Source organism: Leopardus geoffroyi, chromosome D1 (genome assembly GCF_018350155.1).
Source record: "Leopardus geoffroyi isolate Oge1 chromosome D1, O.geoffroyi_Oge1_pat1.0, whole genome shotgun sequence".
In the NCBI taxonomy this organism is placed as follows: domain Eukaryota; kingdom Metazoa; phylum Chordata; class Mammalia; order Carnivora; family Felidae; genus Leopardus; species Leopardus geoffroyi.
In genome coordinates, this window is record NC_059329.1 from 46,807,695 (window position 1) to 46,830,297 (window position 22,603).

The following is a 22,603-nucleotide window of genomic DNA, read 5'->3' on the forward strand; positions in this document are numbered from 1 at the left end:
TTTTTTTGGGGCGCCTGGGTGGCGCAGTCGGTTGAGCGTCCGACTTCAGCCAGGTCACGATCTCGCGGTCCGTGAGTTCGAGCCCCGCGTCGGGCTCTGGGCTGATGGCTCAGAGCCTGGAGCCTGTTTCCGATTCTGTGTCTCCCTCTCTCTCTGCCCCTCCCCCGTTCATGCTCTGTTTCTCTCTCTGTCCCAAAAATAAATAAAACGTTGAAAAAAAAAAATAAAAAAAAAAATAAAAAAAAAAAATTTTTTTTTAACATTTATTTATTTTTGAGAGACAGAGACAGAGCATGGGTGGGGGAGGGGCAGAGAGAGAGGGAGACACTGAATCTGAAGCAGGCTCCAGGCTCTGAGCTATCAGCACAGAGCCCAGTGCGGGGCCCGAACTCACGACCTGTGAGATCATGACCCAAGCTGAAGTCGGACGCTTAGCCGTCTGAGCCACCCAGGTGCCCCTCTTCTATGTTTTATTGTTATAAAATATTCATAACATAAAATTTGCTTAATTTTTAAAATAAATATTTATGCATTTCTAAATATGCAGTTCTGTGTCATTAAGTAGCTGTTCTGCAGCCATCACCATCATCCATCTCCAGGACTTTTTCAACATCCCACAGTGAAACTCTGTACCCAGTAACTACCCATTAACTCCAGCACCCCCTCCCCCAGTTCCTGCTAAACACTCTTCTGTCTCTTTGTATTGGACCATTCTAGGAATCTCATATAAACAGAGGTCTTATGTTTTTTTGAAGTAACATTTGTTCTTTCTTTAAACATTAAAATAAGAAAATTTGTCCTAAAATACTGACTGAGTAAACCTAGAGGTTTTTTTTAAAAGAATATTAGTGTTGAGGGGCGCCTGGGTGGCTCAGTTGGTTGAGTATCCGACTTCAGCTCAGGTCATGATCTTACGGTTCGGGTTCGAACCCCGCGTGGGACTCTGGGATGACAGCTCAGAGCCTGGAGCCTGCTTCGGATTCTGTGTCTCCATCTCTCTCTGCCCCTCCTCCACTCATGCTCTGTCTCTCTCTGCCTTTCAAAAATAAAGAAAGTAATAAAAAAAATTTTTAAAAAAGAATATTAGTGTTGGAATGCATGTTGATAGACACAGATGAAAGCCACTGAAGAAATAAATTATAATTATTACATATCTGAGGGAGATGGTCACTACAAAGGTTCTTCTTTACTTTATAAAAGGAAGTCTGTGCGAGAGTATATACACATGAATATAAATTAAGACATGTCTGCGTGAGATTACTGCCCATAATGATGCCCAATTTTCATGAATATCAGAACTCTCGCTGGTATAGTAGATCCTTGACTTTGTCACTAGTTTGCCATTTGGCCTGGGTTTAGGGCCTGGTCCTCTCAAGCCCTTCCTATCTTCATCTGTAAAATGCAGATACTAATAATAGTTGCCCTTCCTACATCATAGGGTTGATGTGAAGATCAAACAAGATAATTAAAGTGGAAGAGCTTTGAAAAATACAAAGCCCAGTAGAAAGGCAAGGCATTATTAAAGACTGTGGAGAGATTGCTAATACGATTTGATTCAAGGCCAGAGTTTTGTATTTCCAAAAGTTAAAAAGATATTCAGTTTTTGCAAATTATTTAGAAAACCAAATTCCTACTTTGGTGACCCAGCACCATGACTCAATTGTGTTCTAAATGCTGTACATTTGATACCTACTGCTATACATCATCTAACCACATTACCATACTAGATGTAATTGTACAGCATTTCAGCAATATCTTCAATTTTTGGTGGGTAAGAAGTTATAAATCCACATAGCTTAAAAGCAAAGTCATGTCTGCACAGGAAGTTTTGTTTTTTTTTGTTTTTTTTTTAACTTTTCCATGGTGGCAACGGTGCTGCTCTCTGTAATGTATCTACTCTGCGAGACCTGCCTGCAATGCGATTTAATAAGCATTTATTGAGTACCTATAGTGTGCAAGGCATTTGAAGTAGAGATGGTGTGAGGGGAATGATGGAGGTAGTGAGAAAAAATGCAAAGAGAAAAGGGGTGTCCCTTGACTGGGTAGGCTTTAAAACAGGTGTGGAGTTGCAAGTCCTGTGACAACTAACTATAAAGACAATGAAATCAATGCCAAGAAAAGGCTTGAGGAATATGCCATGGGCGTTCCAGAGGTCCAAAGGATTAATTCATTCAACCTAAGAAGGAAGAATCTCGGGACATTTGTCCCAGGCCCTAATGCATGAGAAGGATTCCTTGGTTCTGAGATAGATGGGACATATTTCAAGCATAAAGGATTCACACCTACTCTCCCACAAATAAATATTCACCTACTAACTAGCTGGTAAAACTAAACAACTTGGCCATGTGTCTGTGACCCTACAAAGTCATGGCTGGGTGGTATTAGAGGCTAAATCCCAGATTCTCATTTGAAAGCACCAGCCTTATGGCATTCCACCATTCCGGGAGGACAGCTCAGAGACCATACACACCCTGGCAAACAACACTCCATTTCATTGCAGCTCCATAGAGTTGCAAAAATTGACCAGAAGGGGGTTCCAGATTTCAACAACCCATTCCCAACTAGAAAATTCTTCCAGGCCAGGGTTCCACCTGTAGGTTTTTAAGCTGACGTCTACTCCTGTTCCAGTTTTCACAGATCCAGAATCAACTTTTCCACTTAGATTTTTTTTTCCTGGGATTACATTTTCCCCTTCCAGTGCATTACTGTTAGATGACGTTTCCCTTTCCCAAATGTATAAGACCTTTCTTCTTACCACAGTTTTTGAAATCTTACCTTGGGCCACACAATGTGCTATGTATTTTGCAGCATCTCCCTCACATGGGACAGGTAATATGACCACAGTTGACCCTTGAACAACTCAGGGATTAGAGGTACCTATCCTCACCACCCCTCCTTCACACAGTCAAAAATCTATAACTTTTGATTCCCCTCAAACTGAACTAATAGCCTACTCAGAGCCTTACCAATAACATAAATGGTCAATTAACACACATTTTGTATATGTAGTATATACTGTATTCATACAGTAAAGTAAGCCAAAAAAAAAGAAAATATTGAGAAAATTGTAAGGAAGAGAAAATACATTTACAGTACTGTATTGTATTTATATTAAAAAAATTCACATATAAGTGAACCCATGCAATTCAAACCCATATTATGAAAGGGTCAACTGTATTTCTCTTGTAGAAGAGGAACAGAGACCTAAAGAAGTTAAGTGACTTGTCCAAAGTCAACTGGATAGTTCAACAGTCAGTTGTAGAGTCCAGTGGTAGAGCTGGGACACACACCAGTCTGTACTCCAACCCTGCATTATCCCTATACCCTTGTTTTTCCCCTTAATATCAACAGAGAATATTTGTGAAATTTGTCACTTACATGAAAACTATTTTGAAGAATGGCAAAATCTTATAGGTTATGAGGAACAAGCCTCTGCTGACTTGATATAATCATGTTAACTAAGATTTATTCAATACTTCCTCTGTGCAAGCCACTATGCTTATACACACACATTTTCTCATTATAAGCTTCAAGTAGTCTTAGTGAGGAGCATTATTATCATCTCTTTTACAAATGAGCAAAGTGAGGCACAGAATGGTTATGTAACTGGCTGAAGGTCCTGTTAGAAAGTGGTGGGGCCAGTATTTGAACTTTGGCCACTTAACATCAGGGCTCTAGCTTTTAACCTCAGAGAATCCTTAGACCTTTCCTAGCAGGTGTTGCTATTTTTTTCCTCTGGGAGGAGTGACACCGGGAATAGTGAGCATTGAGTTTCTTCAAAGCTTTGTACCAAGCATGCAGGGCACTCACAGGTGAGGAAGATCCAGTGCCTGCCTTCCAGGTTGAAGAGGGACAGGAAGGGGATTATGAAGGCACACACAAACACTGGAAGCAAGACACCAGATAAATGAGATCAGACCACTCCGCTGCTTAAAATCATTCACCAGCAGCCCTCACCAACAGGACACAGTCTGCTTCCCTCAGCAAGGCAGGCCTGGCTGCTCTTCCCGCCTCTACCTCTTTAGTTTCATCTCTGTCTCACTGTCAATATACCCTGTACAACATATGACAGGCATCTGCATGTCTGCCTGCTTCTCTGCAGCCACTGTTCTCTTCCCCTTCTGTCTGACCTAAGTTATAGCCCTCCTTCAAGACTTGGTCACATCTGTATTTAAACTTGTATTGCCCTCTTCTCCCAGTGTTCGTGACTCTGTAACACTTTGCACATCTATTCTAGCTGTTATGACACTAAACTGAAATTATTTGCATGTTTGTCTCTTCAAGGGCAAGAGGAGTGGTTTTTCCTCTTTTGCATCCCCCTAGTGCCCACCCACCGTACGGACACATGGGACTCAAAGCTTGGGTGAAAGCCAGAATACACAAATTAACACGGCACAAGGATTCCTGGGCCAGGTTAGCAGCCCAGCACCCAGCACTGAATGAGGTCCGTGGGGATCAGCATTTGCAAGTTGGAGAGAAGGTTTTTGAAAGAACCAAAGGCAGACCTGGGCCACCCTCAGTTGGATGGACAGCACAAATGGGGAAGATGAGGAGAATGGAGAAGGCCTTAAGGTTTACCTCTTTCAGAAGTTTGCCTGGGCTCTCCCCATCATTGGTAACCTTTTTTTAATTGGCCGTGATACCCTGCCTTCCAGCACCATCCAGGGCGCTGGAGGCGGGGGGAGCTCAGTCTGTACACATCACGCTCACAACTTATCCAGGTATTATTGGATACTTTTCAAGCATCACTTCACTTAATCCTCTCAACTGCCTGTGAGGTATTTTTATCTAATTTACACGTTAGAAAACTGACGTCCGGAGCGGTTAAAGCATCTTGATCCCGTCCGCTCTCCCGGCCCGGTGGCTAACTCCTCTCTCTTGAGTGGACTGGTTCCTTGAGCGCCACGTTCTCCGGCTCCAGGGACACCTAACGCACAGTGGTCACAAAACAATTGCACTCCTTATTTGCACAGTGAAGAAGCTGCTTCGGGGCAAGGTGCATTGGAGGAGGTCTGGGCGGGAGGGCCAAGGGGAAGAGAAAAACCGGGAGGGGCGGAGGGAAGTGGGAGAAGGGCAGGGGAGCAGGCGGGTGAGGCGTGCCGGGGGCGGGGCGGGGAGCGGGCGGAACGCCATTGGTCGGCGCTCCCGGGAGCCGCCCCTGCGCGCCCGCCTGCCGCCCGCAGGGGGGAGCTTGCACCCGCCTCGGTGCGCTGACAGCCGCGGGGCGACACCTGGACTGCCCCGCTAGAGTGCGGGGGTAGAGCTGCTGGCGCGCCTTCGCGGGAGAGGAGGCTCCGAGCGCCGGGTCCCGAGGAAGGTAACGCGCAGCACCCGGGGATGCAGGGTTTGCACGTCTGTGGACTCGAGGACGCGGGAGGCGGCGAGACGCTCTCCCTGCCCCGCGGCGACCAGAGCAGCGGGGTTTTTTTCTCTGCCCATTCGGGGTGTTATTTCGGGCAACTTTCGTTCCTTCTCTGGGTCTCTCTTTCCTCCTCTTAAATGAGGGAGTTGTTGGTGTTGACTGATGCTTTGTAGTCTTCGGAGTTGTAAAGCGTGAGCCGCGTTTTGGCGAGCGGCAAGCTCCCTTCAAATCCGCACCTACTTAAGAGCCAGCTCCGCTGCCCAGGGGGCCTAGTCTTCAGGAAGCCGACGTGCCGGGTAGGCGGGGGTTCTGCTGGGCTGTCGCGTTTCCTGGGGCTTTTGAGGACCGACCCTGGGCTTCGTTCGGGCTGGCTGTTAGCGGGATCTGGTTGCAGAGTAACTGCCTCCAGATTGCTCAGGTGAAGTAAGGGCGATAGGACCTATCCACAGGTGGGGTGTTGGGAAGGAGGGTTTGGGAGCCGATGAGGTTTACTTGCAAAACAAGCAGTTTGTTTTGGAATTATCTCCCTACGCCCAGACCTTGTCCCGTCTTGAGTTACAAATCACAGGAATGGGATTTATCATCTTTCAGAGAGGAAAACCACTGCTTCAGCGGCTAGGACCTAGGGCTCCATCAGCTTGTACGAAGTGGGCCTCTGTCTCTGCACCCATTCTGCCTCCTCTTCCCTTTCCTCCTTCCGGCTTTTATAAATCCCCTTTGACTTTTCATTTAGTGCTGGTTTGTGACCAGCAGCCTCCAGAGCTTTGGGCGCTGGGTAGGGATGGAAGTCTGGATAAGGACAGACTATGGATCCGCTGGCAGCCTCCTGACCCTTAGAGCCTGGTAGGGACGTGCAGCGGAAGCCCAGTGGGCTTCAGACAGACAGACAGACAGACAGACACTGGAAGGTGGGATGGATTCAAACTGCTGTCCAGCTTCCTGGCCTCTTCTTGGCAGCCATTCCCAGTGAGGGAATAGGGGCCCTAGTTGGTTGGGCAGCCAGTTGGTTACTGCAGCCAAACAGAGGGATGGTTGAAAGGAGTTGAGGATTTTGATGTGTTTCTGTGGAAAGTCTCCAGGTGCTCTCTCCCCTCCCTATAGTTCTTTTGTTCCTTAGTGTGGTGCCTGGGTGAAATCAGATGCCAGGACCTGTCAAGAATGGTGAGGAAGGAAGGAGGCATGGCAGTGGCATTATTGACTGTCTTCATTCGGCACTTAGGGGCCACTCTTCTTTGTGTATAGTGTGTCTTTGGTTCTCACAAAGCCACATGAGGGATCCTGTACTGTCAGTTAACCCATTTTACCAATGAGACACTGAGGGTTAGAAAGATCACTTCCTTTAGTCGCATAGCTAGTAAGCAAAATAATTGGAATGCAAATCTAGTTTCTCTGATTCTAAAACCTGTGATCTTTCTACCTTTTTTGGTGAGTAAGGGCAAGTTGGCCTAGTAACAGCAAAAATGGTATTACTGAGTTCTCACATGTGCCAGACACCTTTCAAAGCATTTTAGAAGAGTTATAGGGGTGCCTGGGTGGCTCAGTCAGTTAAGCAGCTGACTTCAGCTCAGGTCATTATCTCACAGGTTTGTGGATTCCAGGTTGTGGGCTCTCCACTGACAGCTCAGAGTTGGAGCCTGCGTCAGATTCTGTGTCTCCCTGTCTCTTTGCCCCTCCCCTGCTCACACTCTGTCTCTCAAAAAATGAATAAATGTTAAAAAAAAAAAAGAGTTATGCCACTTATGGTGCAGTTTTGGTCATTCTGCTGGGAATAAGTGACTGCCTTAGCCTTTCTCAAAGCAGCAGTGCTGTTCCAGAATGCCTGCCTGATCCCACCCAGGTGCTAGTGAGTGAATGGGGCAGGGACCCTGTTTGCTTTATCCTAGAGGTGGTTTGAGGTCTAATGAAAGATTGATTGTCCACGTCTGATCCGTTAGACCTGACCGTTGGCTTGTGAATGATCCCACTGTCCCCTAAGAGGCCTTTCTCAGGTTTTGCTCAATAAACATTTGTGGAATGAATGAATTAGTACCTTGTGCAGAGTGGTCTGCTGTCCTGCAGAAGTGGGGCAGCCTAGGGCTCACCATGCTCAGAACCCAGGATGCCAGGCCAGGCAGTTCTCTCCTCTGGGCTGTGCCCCTGTGGGCTTCTAGATTTGCCTGGTAATATGTTTTCTGCCACCTGCTTTATTTGAAATTTTAAAGGTTATAGATGAGGAAAAATTTGATGTTTTTTTTTAACTAACAGGAGAAATCACTTAGTCTCTCTTAAAAAGGGAGGGAAATAAGATGGTGCTATTTGCCATAGGGTTTCCCAAACTTCTTCATAGAAGAATCTCCAATAACAAAACTGGCAAGTGCTCCTAGGGGCTGGGGTACAGTTCAGATTGACCCCAACAAGCTTGAAAATTGTTTTATGAAATTATGCGATTTTTAAATTTTTTTTTTTCAACGTTTATTTATTTTCGGGACAGAGAGAGACAGAGCATGAACGGGGGAGGGTCAGAGAGAGAGGGAAGCACAGAATCGGAAACAGGCTCCAGGCTCTGAGCCATCAGCCCAGAGCCTGACGCGGGGCTCGAACTCACGGACCGCGAGATCGTGACCTGGCTGAAGTCGGACGCTTAACCGACTGCGCCACCCAGGCGCCCCGAAATTATGCGATTTTTAAATTTGATTTCATATGTTGAATTTGGTTTCAATATATAAAACAAATTTTTTCCTCAAAATATTTGTGTAAAATTGGTGTCTTGGTACATTATTTTATATTCTTGGGTGCTGAGAGTACCTAAATGGAGAAGTACCCAAATGGCAAGCATTCTGGTGTGGCAGCATAGGGTACCATTTGCATTTTTCATGCACTTGGTTTACAGTAATAGAGCTTCCCAACTCCTTGTGGAGATAGCCCCTTTTCTATTTATCAGAATGAAGAACATGTTTTAAAAATAAAAACAATCCTTATTGTTTGACCCCCCCACCAGCTTTATTAAGATATAATTGACATATAACATTGTATAAGTCCATGATGATTTCATATGTGTATACATTGCTACTATATTTTTGTAGTGAGAACATTTGAGATTTATTCTCTTAGCAACTTTCAAGTATATAATACTATAGTCACCATATTGTATATTAGATTCTCAAAACTTCTTCATCTTAGAATTGGAAGTTTATGCCCTTTGACCAACCTCTCCCCATTTCTCCCTCTCCCAAGTTTCTGACAACCACCATTCTATTCCCTGTTCTGTGAGTTCAGCTCTTTATCGATTATATGTAGAAGGAAGATCCTTATTGTTTGTTTTCCTATTACCAAAGGTAATATATATATATATATATATATATATATATATATATATATACACATACACACACACACACATATATATGTATATATATATATTCATTGTAGAAAAATGTATATATATATATATTCATTGTAGAAAAAGAAAAACTACAGATTAACATTAATAGTAATAATACCTTTATACTCAGAAATAACTAATGCAAAACTTGGGTTTTATAGCCTTCCAAATCTTCTTCTCTGTGTCTATATGAGCACATTAAAAATAAAAATAAAAAAAAGAACAAATGAAGGGGTGCCTGGCTGGCTCATTTGGAAGAGCATGTGACTCTTGATCTTGGGATCATGAGTTCGAGCCCCATGTTGGGTGTAGAGATTACTACCAAAAATAAACCTAAAAAGAGAGGATAAAAACATAGTAAGCTGAAAACAAAAAATGAACAAATGTATTAATATAACCCTTACTTTTGACTCAATCATCCTTAGAGCTAGGAGTCATCTCAGATTGTTTTTGAAAGGATACAGAGAATTAATTTTGAATAATTAAAATCATCGTAAAGGTTAATCCTGTTTGTGAAGTTCACCTTCCCATAATTCCCCCGTGTCAGACAGTTCCCAGCAGAGGGAAGTGCCTACCTTTGGGGCTGCTGCTGCAGTCACAGGGTCCAGCTGTGCTTCTTATGAGATGACTCACGTGTCTTAAATGTAACAGAAAAGGTAGCTCCTCAGTGTTGTTGAAGTGAAAATGTGAGCAGAGAATTCTGAAGCTAAACTGCACACGGAGGAGCCTCAGATAAGATCATTGCTCCAGAATTGCATTTTTTAAATATTATTTATTTTTGAGAGAGAGAGAGAGAGCGCGCGCAGGGGAGGAGCAGAGAGAGAGGGAGACCGAGAATCCCAAATAGGCTTCTCACTGTCACTGCAGAGCCCAATGTGGGGCTCAAACTGTGAAGAGTCAGACACTGAAATGATGGAGCCACCCAGGTGCCCCTCCAGCATTGAATTTTATTACCTGTGTGACTTTGGGCAAGACAGGTAGCTTCTCTGAACTGGTTTTCCCTTCCTTAGATTGGGGATAATGACACCTACTGTACCTTTGCCTACCAGAGTCACTAATGAGGACCAGGTGTCAGGTATTGTTACTTAAATTTGCATGCAGGTGTTTATGCTATTTTTAAAAGGAGGTTTAAATGTAGAAAGATCAAAAGAATTGTCAGTCTTTATAAAAAGCTGGAATCTAACTCTTGGGCTTAACATTAGCAGGACTTAATTACAAAGCAAATGCTCTATTGGATCCCCACTCTAAGTTTTCTTCAAAGAATAGAAGATTCCTTGATGGCTAACATCTCATTACTTTTCATCACAATTCTGAACTGAAGGAAAGGGCAGAAAATAGTCCCATTTCACAGAATAAAAGTGGGCTTGCCATTCAAGAGAGCTGCTCATTGGCAGAGAGAGTCAGAGAGTTCCAGGGCCATCTGTAGCTGCCTTAAGAGGGCAGAGGTGTACAAGGGAGAAGCAGAGAGAGTAACTGGAAAGGCAGTGTGTGGGGGGGAGGGGGGGCGGTGCATGGCTGAATGCTAGAAGCCACTGCCTCAAGGGCTGCTCACAGGCATGCACTCAACTCAGTTCTGAAGAGAGGAATGGGCCCTGCATTGGGATTGGGAGGCAGGTGTCTTGGCTTCTATTCCTGCCCCAAAGACAAGCTGTGTAATCTTAGTCATATCCTCTTCTTGAGCTTTGTTTTTTTTTGTTTTTTTTTGTTTTTTTTTTTTAATAAAGTGAGGGAATAGGACCAGATGAGGTACCTTCAATTCTTAATAATCTATGATTCTGGCTGTTTTTTCATCTATGTCTGCCCAAATGGAACTTTGGTAGAGAATTACCACACAGATAAATCAGGTGTGGGAGAATGTTCCAGCTTTTGGTGCCCTTCATGATTCCTATGGGGCTTCCCAGCTGGAAACCTTTATGCACAACACATGATCCGTACATCATTGAAAGAAGAATTATTTTTGCTTGTCTATGTGTTACTCTTAACTAGAACCTTTTTAGATTGTTGGGAGGGAGAACTACTTTTGGTAACTTTTGGGAAGGTTGGTTGATAGAAGTATAGTAAAAGTAGGTTACTTATGGTAATAGGGCTGTGTGTGTCACTATGTACTGGCTTTTGAAATTACTGAATACAGTATTTTTCCTTAGTGCCCATTGGGAACTTTGCCTGTGCTATGGCTTTTGCAGAATGTGGGAGAAGCACTCTTGAGTGGCTCGAACTCTAGAAGAGGGAGAGGCAGGGAGGAAGGGAAGGGGAGAAGGAAGGTGGGAGAGATAAGGAGGGAGAGGGAAAGGACAGGAGAGAGCAGAGAGTACCAGTTGTGGTTAGAATACAATGGAGATTAAAAGACCAATTTGGGAAAAGACGAAGTCCCCAAGGACTTGGACTTTTGGTTTAATTTTGCATCTACATTGCCCAACCCCCGACGGGAACTCAGTAAAGTATTTTTAATGAATTAATAAATGAAAAAATGAAGAATGAATGATTCTGTTGAAAGGAAATTTTTGCTGAAATGTAGTACAGTGACCTTCAGGTGGTTGCAGTGACGTGTTTATATATGTGAAATGTGTACTTACAACCTATGGAAACACTTTCCTGTGCATTATCCTGCATAATGATAATAGACATTTTTTTAAAAAGGCCAAAATGAAAACATTGCCTAATGCCATACTTTCTATACTCTTCATAGGTACTGATAAAAAAAGGATTTGGTTGATTATTTCTAGATAAGTCTTTCTGTAAAAGCACCAAGAAATATTTGAGGTGTGGGGGTATAAGACCTGTAAATAGTCCACAAATTTGCATTCCAAGTCAGAGGGAGAAAGACAGGCATTGCGTAACTTCTGGGTGAATAAACATTTTTTTCCCCCTTGCAGAAGCACTGTTTCACCATAAGTCTTGACAGAACTGGTGCCATCAGCTTCTGATTAGACAGATGTGTTTTGTGCCACCATTACTCACGGCCACAGGCGCCTGGGCTCTCCTGCCACTTGCTGAGTCAGCTGATTAAAACATTGGTCTGTGAGGCTGAAGGCAAGGGCTGGATCCCAGGCCAAGCCAAGTGCCTCAACCACTCCCGCCCCTTCTGCCAGCAATCTACATTGAGAGGAAGACTGAATTATGGCACGTTAGATTCATTAGGGAATATTCTTTACCATTGCTTGTTTTAGATTAGTCATTGAGTTTTAGAAGTAAGGGGTCTGGGTTTTCAGTTTAATTCTTTCACTCTTTTTAAAGTGGATTCTAGTGTTGTTTCAGGTTTACCATCTTGGGGCATGTTCATGGTATGCATTCTGAGACTTGGTACCCCAAGTCAACTATCAGTATGGCATATCATGTCTTCAGTGTGTCTAAAATGGGGATGATCATACCTGCCTCACAAGTTGCTCAGAGGATTAAATTCGGTCACATATTTAATAAAAAACAGCAAAAGCAGATTGAGATGCTGTTGCTGGCTGGTTAGCCAAAGACTCATCAGCCAAGGACTCACCACCTCATACCTATCTGGTGCCATTTTTCATTTAACTACAGTTTCTATGTGACATGTATTTAAGATGCCTTATGAATTGTTGAAGCCATATGCATTCAGGCTGCAAATGCTATGGATCTCCTGCATTGATAATGCCTGGGGAAAGCAATTGGTTAGGTGGGCTTCATCTTTGTTAGTTATTTCAAAAGTATTTTATCTGATCTGGTATGTTCTTTGTTGCTAATATAGCATATTTGATTATATCTGGTTGCTTTTTAAAAACCCTATGAGGCAAGTGAATGGTGATGACATCTGACCTTTATTGAGCAGTTACCATGTACCAGGCACTGTTCTAAACGCTGTACCTACGTCCATTTATTTAATCCTCACAGTAGTCTATTTTGAGTACTATTATTTTTCCCATTTGATGATGATGAAATTAAGACACACAAGTTAAATAAGTTACCCAGATGACATAGCTGATGAAAGAAGGGACAGGGATTTGAACCCAGGCAGTCTGACTCTAGAGCCCATGCTTTGGATCATCAGAGGATAGTCTTTCCAATCAAAACTAACCGTTTTATTTGTCTATAAAGTACGAGAAAGTCACAGTCACACACTAAGCATGTTCCACTCTATTATTCATGGAAGCAAGAAGCTAGAAACAGTTCTAGATACAGAATGAGGATGCATAGCTTGGCAATTTTTTTCTTCTTTTTTTGAGAGAGAGAGCCCAAGTGGTGGAGAGGGGCAGAGAGAGAGAGAGAATATCAGAATCTCAAGCAGGTTCCACACTCAGCAGGGAGACCTATGCAGAGCTTGATACCACAACCCTGGGATCATGACCTGATCCGAAATCAAGAGTCAGAAGCTCAATTGACTGAGCCACCCAGGTGCCCCACTTGGCAAACCTTCTGACCATACCAGATAATACTTGAAAATGAACTTGTTGCATGATATTCAGGAAATTTTATTGCCCAGAAATAGCAATAATTAAATTTAAGTATTACAGGAAATATCTGGGGGTGAGACTTAAAAAATGAGGAGTCAGCAACTTAATGCCTCATTTCAGTATCAATACAGTACTGTAATATAGTAACTGAAGTGTTGTGTCTTAGGAAGTAAAGTTGTAGCTCTGGTTACATTAGGTAAGTCACATCATTTATCATCTTTTGCTTAGAATGCCAAATTCTATCTTTCTTTTCCATTCCTTTTAGGGATGTTATGAATAATAACAAGAATATGGTGATAAAAAAGAATGCCTACTATCTATTGAGTACATACTATGTGTCAGTCCCTTGCTAGGTCATTGCTCTTCTAATTGGAAGGACAACTCTGAACTAGATGATAATTACCCATTTTACTGATGAGGAAATGGAAGCACAAAGAAGTTAAGTACATTGCCCAACGTCAACAACAGTGAATGGCAAAACAAACATTCGAACTCAGGTTGCTTACCTTGACTTAAAAGCCTGTGCTCTGTCCCCTAGCCAGTACTGCATCTTTCTGGGGCTTCTCTAGAAGAATCATAGTATATCCACATTTGCTGAATCCTTTGTTGAAACATATTGCTTGGCTTGAGGCTCATAACAGATTATTATATTTGAAACTGGGATTGTTCTAGAAAACCTGGAACATTTATGTTACCATAGAAATAGTAATGATGGTATGTGGATCTTGAGAAACTTAACAGAAGACCATGGGGGATGGGAAGGGGAAAAAAAAGTTACAGACATGGAAGGAGGCAAACCATAAGAGACCCTTAAATACAGAGGACAAACTGAGGGTTGATGGGAGGTGAGGGAGAGGGGAAAATGGGTGATGGGTATTGAGGAGGGCACTTGTTGGGATGAGCACTGGGTATTGTATGGAAGCTAATTTGACAATAAATTATACTTAAAAAAAAGAAATAGTAATGATGGACTTGATATAAGCCTTACAGGAGAAAAATCTGGTTTTCCCAGCACACCACAGCCTAAGGAGTCAGGTACTTACTTGGTATCTAAGAAGCAGGATGACCTGGAACCAGAGTAGCTGAAATATGATCTAGAGAGCTGGCAAGTAATTGTTTCCTTATGCTTAATTTCTGGAAGACCCCAATACTTTTTATTTTGGGGTGTCACTTGAGAAATTAGAAAGAATATATGAAGAATTTGAGTAAAACAAAGTTGGTCTTCATATTGTACATGTTGTAGAGGTTTATTAAATAATTCTTTGTACCAGTTACCCTACTCACACCACTTAAATATGACACGTTTTTACTCTGATGGCATGCACACTCAAGTGTTTTTGAAATAACATCATACCACCTTTATGCAAATACAGTCACTGTGTTCTTGCTAGAATCCTGGGGATACTTTGCTATCTGATGGTTAGTAACAGATGGTTGTGAGGTGCAGTCATAGGTGGAAAGTCACAAGTCAGAATTTTGTGAAGCCCAGCGGCTGGCAAGGTGATAAGGGAGGGCTATAGTAAGGAAGGTGTTTCTGGATTGTGTCCATGGGCAGGTGTGGGTCTGGAAGCCCATGTTCCCTGTAGAGGAATAAACTTGGCTTTGGAGTCTGACAATATTGAGTTTATACCTTAGATCCATTTATTAATTGTGTAATTGAACAAGTAACCTCTGAATCTCAACTTTCTTTTCTGGAAAAAGTTGCATTCATCTTCCATCTCTCACAAAGTGGCTCAAAGGAATAATTAACATAATGAATATATTAAAGTGCCTAACATTGTGTCTTGCAGAGTCACTGTTCAGTATCCGTTTCCTTGCCCCTCTCTTCTCTTCCTCCTTTCCTCTTGGATTCCTCTGTTGGTTCTCGAGAGTTCCCATTGTACAAAATTTGCCATTACTCAGCTCTACTCTTATCAAATCACTTAATTTCACTGATGCTTCAGTTTCCACCTATAGAAAACAGGAGTTGATGATCTCTGCCCCACTATTTTATGGGGTTTTTATCTAATCATTAAGTTGATAATTGGATTCTAAGGATTAAAAAAAGGACAAGAAAATGCCCATAATAGGGGCAACCATGGTAAAGAGTACTTACAATTCACTGTAAATGTTCTGGTGGAAATACATACAGCTTATTGTGAAATTGCGGAGCGCGCTGCCTGGGAAATTTGAAAGGTGAAAAATGAGGTGGAACCATAGCCCAGTAGGAGTTTGCTAGATTGAGAAGGGAATGGGATAGAGAGAACAGGTTCAAGGATTTTCATGTTCAGTGGCATAGAGGCAGGAAGGGCATGGGATACCAAAGGAGAGATCATGGTGTTGTCATATAGGGTAGATAAGTTGTGGCTGGAGGTGCTAATGTGGGCTGAAGCCCAATGGTGAAACCAGGCTAAAAAGTTGCCCTTTACTGGGGTGCCTGGGTGGCTCACTCAGTTGAGCATCTGACTTTGGCTCAGGTCATGATCTCACAGCTTGCAGTTTCAAGCCCCACACCAAAACTTGCCATTTACCTTGGAGGCTGCAAGGAACTAATGGAAGTTTCTCAATATTGTGAGCGAAATAGCTGGGTTTCTCTTTAGGACAAACAGCCTAAATTATGGAAGTTGTTAACGCTGCTCAAGTTATGGAAGATGGATTTGAAGACATACTTCTTAGGACTTACGGGCAACATAAAATAGTATATTTTGAAACTTTTTTGTAAAAAGTACTTGGAGAGATGGTGCTGCTATCAAATTCAAGACTTCTACATGAAGGTACATGTGTATAGGAAAATGGAGACTTCATCTACTAATTTGTGGACTGGACCACGTGGAGCCATATTGTTCCAAAAGGATGAATATGCCCTGCTTTGGAGCTAAGCATATTTACCATTTTTCAGTAAAGGACCAGGTATGCTTTTGGCAAATCATTGAGGCTTAGATCCAGAAAGATGTTAAGATGTTATACATATATATCTCCAGCACTGAGTTTAAGATCCTGGGAGTAGTTGACACCCAATGTGTGCAGAATTTGGGTGGTGATTTGTTGAATTTCTTGTGCTCGGCATGTGCTGCTGTGGTTAGTAGTTGCTGAATTTCCTCAGAGGAGGATCAGGGAGGCCTGGGCCACAAAACTATCATTTATGGGCAAATTGCAAGAAACTGGGTGACATTTTTCCTTAAGTAGTCAGAGAGAAACACAAGTACACTCACATGTGTTTGTGTGTTTCTAGGTCTGTGTTTATGTTTTCCTGAGTGCTGTCTGCTTTATCCAGACCAGGGGGAAAACTAGATACATATCCAGAGTTCCTCAGGGAAAGCCTCCAGAGAGATTTGCCTTGGTTACTAGAGGTACCTAGATGTAAAGAAGACACTTGGTTTCTCACGTGAACTGGGTGGTGGCTGGGAACTGAAGGTGTGAGGAGATGTGGTCCCACTTACGAGATTCTGCTGGGGACAACTGAGCACCAGTGTTTGCTTGGCATGTGAGGAAGTGAAGGTAGAGTGGATGCTTTCTCCTTCTCTGATAGCCTTTCCCCAGGATCACTCTCTGAGTATTCGGGAACTGAAATCAAGTCTTGGGCTGACATGTGGTGTGCAGGGAGGATTATGTACACCTCAAACTCCTAAAGGCTTCTCATCTTGGAGGTTTAGAGTATGAGATCTTTGAACCTGTCTTTCTCTATGTGCCGAGCTCCAGTTCCTTCTCACTGGGTTAATCAAACCTGGGCTGAGTCCTTTGATAGATCTAGCTTTGGTCTCTTGAGACCAAAGGCAGAAGGGCTGATGAACTGTGGGTGGGAGTGGTCGGGTCTCTGAAGGGTGTATGTGTGTGTTTCACTATTTCGAGTTACAGTGACCAAGTGTTTTAAGTTTAGTTTAATATTTAAATACACTCTGGTTGATTTTTATTTTTCCTTTTTTTAAAACTGTTATTAAATAGTGAACATATGTTGATAAAAGGGGAAGCATGCTCTAGTGGGAAGAATATCAGATTTGGAGACAAGAGTTCATTCAATAAACACTTACCGAGTGTTTATTATGTGCCAGAAATTGTTTTAGGCTCAGAATTCAGTGGAGAAGGGGTGTCTGGTTGGCTTAGTTGGTTAAGCAGCTGAATCTTGATTTCTGGCTCAGGTCATGATTCCAGACTTGTGGGATCAAGCCCCATGTTGGGGCTTGGAGCATGGAGCCTGCTTAAGATTCTCTTTCCCTCTGCCCCTCCCTTGCTCTCTTTCTCTCTCTCTGTCTCTCTCTCAAATTAAAAAAAAAAGAATTCAGTGGGAAAAGCAGACCTCTGTGATCACTGTGCAGTATGATGTTAATAGTAAGATGTGAGCACAGGGGAAGGAAGTCGGGTGGTGAGGGGAAGGGGGATCAAGTGCCAAGGGCTTTCTGGAAGAGGGAGCTCTTGAGAAGAGACTGAGGGATGAATAGGGAAAGTTAAGAAAGTTAAGAAAGTTAAGAGCTCTTGAGAAGAGACTGAGGGATGAATAGGGAAATTGCTCATCACACAATTTCATGTTCAAAGCAGGACTGGCAGGATCTGGGGCCAGAGAGAGGTAGGCAGTGGGCCAATCATGGAGAACTCTGTGTATCCGAGACTGGACTTTTTAAAGATCCTGCCTTGTGTCCTGTTCTGTGTGATAATTGGTCAAGTATTTCCTCTCTGGGCCTCAGTTTCCTTATTAGCAATAATGGAGATGATAATGATTACCTGGCTTTACCTCTTGGAATAATACTGAGACTCAAATAAGAGAATAGTGAAAAATTATTGAACATTTACACAGATTAGCTCACTTAACCCTTACTACAACTTTATTAGGTAGGTACTATTATTTTTTTTAAACCTAAACTTGAAATGGTTTATTATTTTTTAAAATATAATTTATTGTCAAATTGGCTAACATATGGTGTAAAGTGTGCTCTTGGTTTTTGGGGTAGATTCCCATAGTTCATTGCTTGCATACAACACTCAGTGCTCATCCTGACAAGTGCCCTCCTCAATCCCCATCACCCATTTTCCCCTCTCCCCCACCCCCCCCCCCATCCAACCTCAGTTTGTTCTCTGTATTTAAGAGTCTCTTATGGTTTGCCTCTCTCCCTCTCTGTTTGTAACTATTTTTTCCCCTTCCCTCCCCCCATGGTCTTTTGTTAAGTTTACGTTTATCAAGTTCCACATATGAGTGAAAACATATGATGTCTGTCCTCTGAATAACTTATTTCACTCAGCAAAATACCTTCCAGTTCCATCCACATTGCTGCAGATGGCATGATTTCATTCTTTCTCATTGCCAAGTAGTATTCCACTGTGTATATAAGCCACATCTTCTTTATCCATTCTATTATTAAGGCCATTTCACAGATGAGAAAACACAGAGATTAAGTGATGTCTCAGATCATAAAGCTAATAAGTGGTGGAGTTAGGATTTGAACTGAAGTAGTCTGTCTAAAGATAACTTCTCCGTGTGTGTGTATGTATGTGTTTATAGTGCTAACTCTGTGCCAAGCTCAAGAGCCAAGTTCTGTAGGCTGAAGGCAAAAGAATGCATAGCTGTGCACTTGCCATGTATAGTATTTGGCTTTTCCAAAATGCCTGTTACAGTGGGTCTGTGTGTCTGGGGAAAAAATATTGTGCTTGTTGGTGGACACCTGGCTGGTAAGCTTCTAAGAGCGGGAGGATCACTTTCCCTCAAGTGTCCTGCAAATAGTTAATTCTGGAGTGAATCGAACCATTTGCCTCTGACAGGTTCTTCTGTTCACACATCTGTTACTGAAAATGGGGACTCCACCATTTTCAAACCAGTGTTCCATTGGAAGGACCTTCGTTTCCTCCTTCATTCTGCCATTATCCACCATGGCTGGCTGAGGAAGCCGGCTGTTTTGCACAATCATCACTATCCTTTTGGATTGTGAAGAACACCTTTGATTGTCCCTGAGCTTCTCCCCATTTCTGTCGCCTGAAAGAGAAGGAGCAGGCCGCCATTCCTAGCACCTCAGTCAGTGTCATTGTTGTCCAGACACCATGTTTCTACAACCATCTCTCCTTTTGGGAGACCCATTAAAGGATGGGTCCCCTCTTAATACTACTTTCTTTATCTTTTATACTACTCTCCCTAGCCTCTAGAACTTCATCTCACCTTTTTTTTCCCATAGTGACAAGAGGTCTTGGCTCACACAGTTTCCTGTGGACGGTTTTCTGTCCCACCCTGTCTTTGATTGGCAAAGGTCATAAGTGACATATCAATTACCAAGTCTATTCCCCTTTTCTCTGCACCACTCTGCCTCAACTCCTTGCAGTAGCTGACTAGGTTGACAGCTCCCTCTTTCCTAAAATTCTTTCCCTAGCTTTGTGACACCCTACTGTTTTGTTTTTCCAACCTGACTGGTCTTTCTCTTTTCACTTGACAAGTACAATGTCATCTGCTTTTTTCTCTCTGCTTTTTCACTGCATTCTTTCCCTTGCTGAGTTCAGCAATCAGTTGAGTCTCTAAGCTGGTAACTGCCATGTTTATAGTTCCAACCATGGCCTCTCTCCTGAGCACTTGTTCCTCATCTCCATCAGAGTTCTAGACATGTCTACTGAATTTTCTACCATGCTGTCAGTTTTTACCTTTAACCTGCCTGCCTTCCTAGGCATTCTTGGTTTGGTGCATGAATCCCCCAATTAACTCTGTTTAAGAACTTTGAGTCTTGTTAGATTCATGCATTTCCTGAGGAACATTGGTACTCCTTCCTTTCCAATGTTCTTCCCAAATGATACTTATATTTCACCTCTTCTGTTACTGCCAGCCTTCTTTGGCTCTTGTGAAGTTGACTGAGAAAGTCCTGGCCATTTGGCTTATGGTCACTCCTCTCCTTCATTCATGCTAAAGTAGCATGCTTTAAAAAGTAAACACACACACACACACACACACACACACGCTTCCCATCACCCACTGCATAAAGGACAATCTCAGTTTGACATTTGAGACTTTCACTGATGTGATACTAGCCTCTGTTTTTAATTCTTCTATTACCTCCTTCTCTGAACCCTGTCTTCTATTCAAATCATATTCTCCTTTCCCTGTGTCAGGCTCTGTGCTTTGTTCATGTAGCTTCCTGTGCCTGGAGTGATAGTTTTATTCCCCTCCTTGAGCTCTTCTTGGCCGGTCACTTACTCTCAAATCCTACCTGTCCTTAAAACTGCAGCTCTATGGTGATTCTCACCAGAATCTTCCTGGTTCATCAGAGCAGGAAGTTTCCTCCCCTTTCTCTACCTGGGCCAATTTATACCTATTTTATGGCCAGCATACCAACTTGTGTTATCTCTCTTTATGTACTCTTCTTATCTTCCGTATTTGTCTGAAAGTTCTTAAAGGGCAGGGACTAAGGGTCTTGTTATTTCCTTAATGCCACAGCACAGCAGGCTGACACAGTACAAATGTGCTGAATGAATATATTTTGAAGCAATGAATTATATTCACTGTGTTTTTTAAGAAATTATTTTTAATGTTTGTTTATTTTTGAGAGAGAGAGAGAGACAGTGAGTGGAGGAGGGGCAGAGAGAGAAAGAGAATCCAAAGCAGGCTTCATGCCGTCAGAGCAAAGCCTGACATGGGGCTCGAACCCATTAACTGTGAGATCATGACCTGAGCCGAAGTTGGATGCTCAACTGACTGAGCCACCCAGGTGCCCCGACTAAGGTTTGTTTGTTTGTTTTCTTTTTAAAAAAAAATTTTTTTTTTCTCAACGTTTTTATTTATTTTTGGGACAGAGAGAGACATAGCATGAACGGGGGAGGGGCAGAGAGAGAGGGAGACACAGAATCGGAAACAGGCTCCAGGCTCTGAGCCATCAGCCCAGAGCCCGATGCGGGGCTCGAACCCACGGACCGCGAGATCGTGACCTGGCTGAAGTCGGACGCTTAACCAACTGCGCCACCCAGGCGCCCCAGTTTGTTTTCTTTTTTTTAGAATTTTAACACATCAATTGGCTCTGAAAATTTAGTGGTCAGTGGGCAGGTATTAATTAGATTTTTGGATATTTGTTCTGTTGTGTACAGGAAAGAATTCATAAAGCAAGGCTGAGACTGCTTATCCCTAGAAAGACCTGCTTGCAAGGCTGGTTCTTTACTGGTGTCTGGGAACTTGGATTTCAGAAGGATTGGCAGCACTCTAAGTTGAGAGCAGCTCACGGTACCTAAATAGTTTGTGCAAATAGCACTGTGTATGCTGAGCACCTGCTTTCCTTCCAGGAGTCTGGAATTTGGTTCCATGCTAGGCAGGGAGTGTCTACCTGACCAGTCTCCAATAAAAATCCTGGGCATCGAATCTCTAATGAACTTCCCTGGTTGGTAACATTTCACACATGTTGTCAGAACTTGTGTGTCTTGGGTAACTCTTCGGGAGAGGACTCTTTGAAGCTTATGCTTGGTTTTTCCCAGACTTCATTCCACCTACCTTTTTTCTTTGCTGGTTATGCCTTGTATCCTTTCAGAGTAATAAATCATAGCTGTGAGTATGACCACAGCCTTATGAGTCCTCCTAGTAAAATATCATAACCTAGGGCTGGTCTTGGGGATCCCCCAACTCTATGAAATGCCACAAATGCAGAGCCAATCCTTTTTTTTTTTTTTAAACCAAGACTTTAGAGACATGAAAGACTCAGAGAGATTATTGGTTTTTACATAAGAGGAGGAGCCCAATTCTTAAGACTATATGTACAGGGCCTTGTGAATGTATATGGTGCTCTGCAGAATAAAGCTGAAGTCTTCTTGATTGCCCACTATAAAATTTGGGTGAGAAAGAGCTATTGGGGAAGATTTGGTTGGATTTTTTTTTATAGCATCTCATGTACTGTCAAGAGTTCTAAAAATATCAGTTATCAGGGCTAGGCTCTTAGAAAAATTAAGGACAATATTTGCCTGGGATCCATTGTCATTATTCTCCCATATCAAGAGTTGAGTTCCTTGGGCCATTTTTCCTGCCTGAAAATAAAAAGTGGACAGAGCATCCATCATGCTGAGTTTCCATTGTGTCAGACATCAGCTAGGTGTGTGGTATGAATCATTTCCTTTAATCCTCACAAAGACCCTCAAAGGCAGGAATTTTAAGCCATATAATATAGATAAGGAAATGAAACAGAGAAGTTAATATTTTCCCAGAGTCACAGAGCTGAGAAGTGGTAACCCTGGAGTTCAAGCCCAGGTCTTACTCCCAAAGCAGTGCTTTTTGTTTTGTTTACCTCTGTCCTGCCTGAACACATATCAGCTCTTTCACAAGTGACTAAATCTTATCTGGACCTCCGTAAATGTTAAGTTTTGAGAAGTGTTAGTTAGCTTCCCGACTGGAAGTTTTAGAGAAGATTTCTTTGGTGAGGGTAGCTTTCGTGTGCATGCTCTGTATGTCAGTGCACCTTTCCCAGTCCTGGTGGGTCTCCATGCATGGCAGTTAGTGGCCTTTCTGATTCTTTTCACGTGCCTGCCCCGGGAAGGAGGGGATGG

The 22,603-nt window shown here is 42.8% G+C and overlaps 1 protein-coding gene across 1 annotated transcript in view; it reads left to right on the forward strand.

Annotated features, from left to right (window-relative positions):
* Positions 1-5,160: 5,160 nt before the first annotated feature.
* SYTL2 (synaptotagmin like 2) overlaps positions 5,161-22,603 on the forward strand; it is a 118,061-nt gene continuing 100,618 nt past the window's right edge. Inside the window, 1 exon segment of the mRNA XM_045483744.1 lies at positions 5,161-5,317. The gene's annotated coding sequence lies outside the window, so the exon portion shown is untranslated.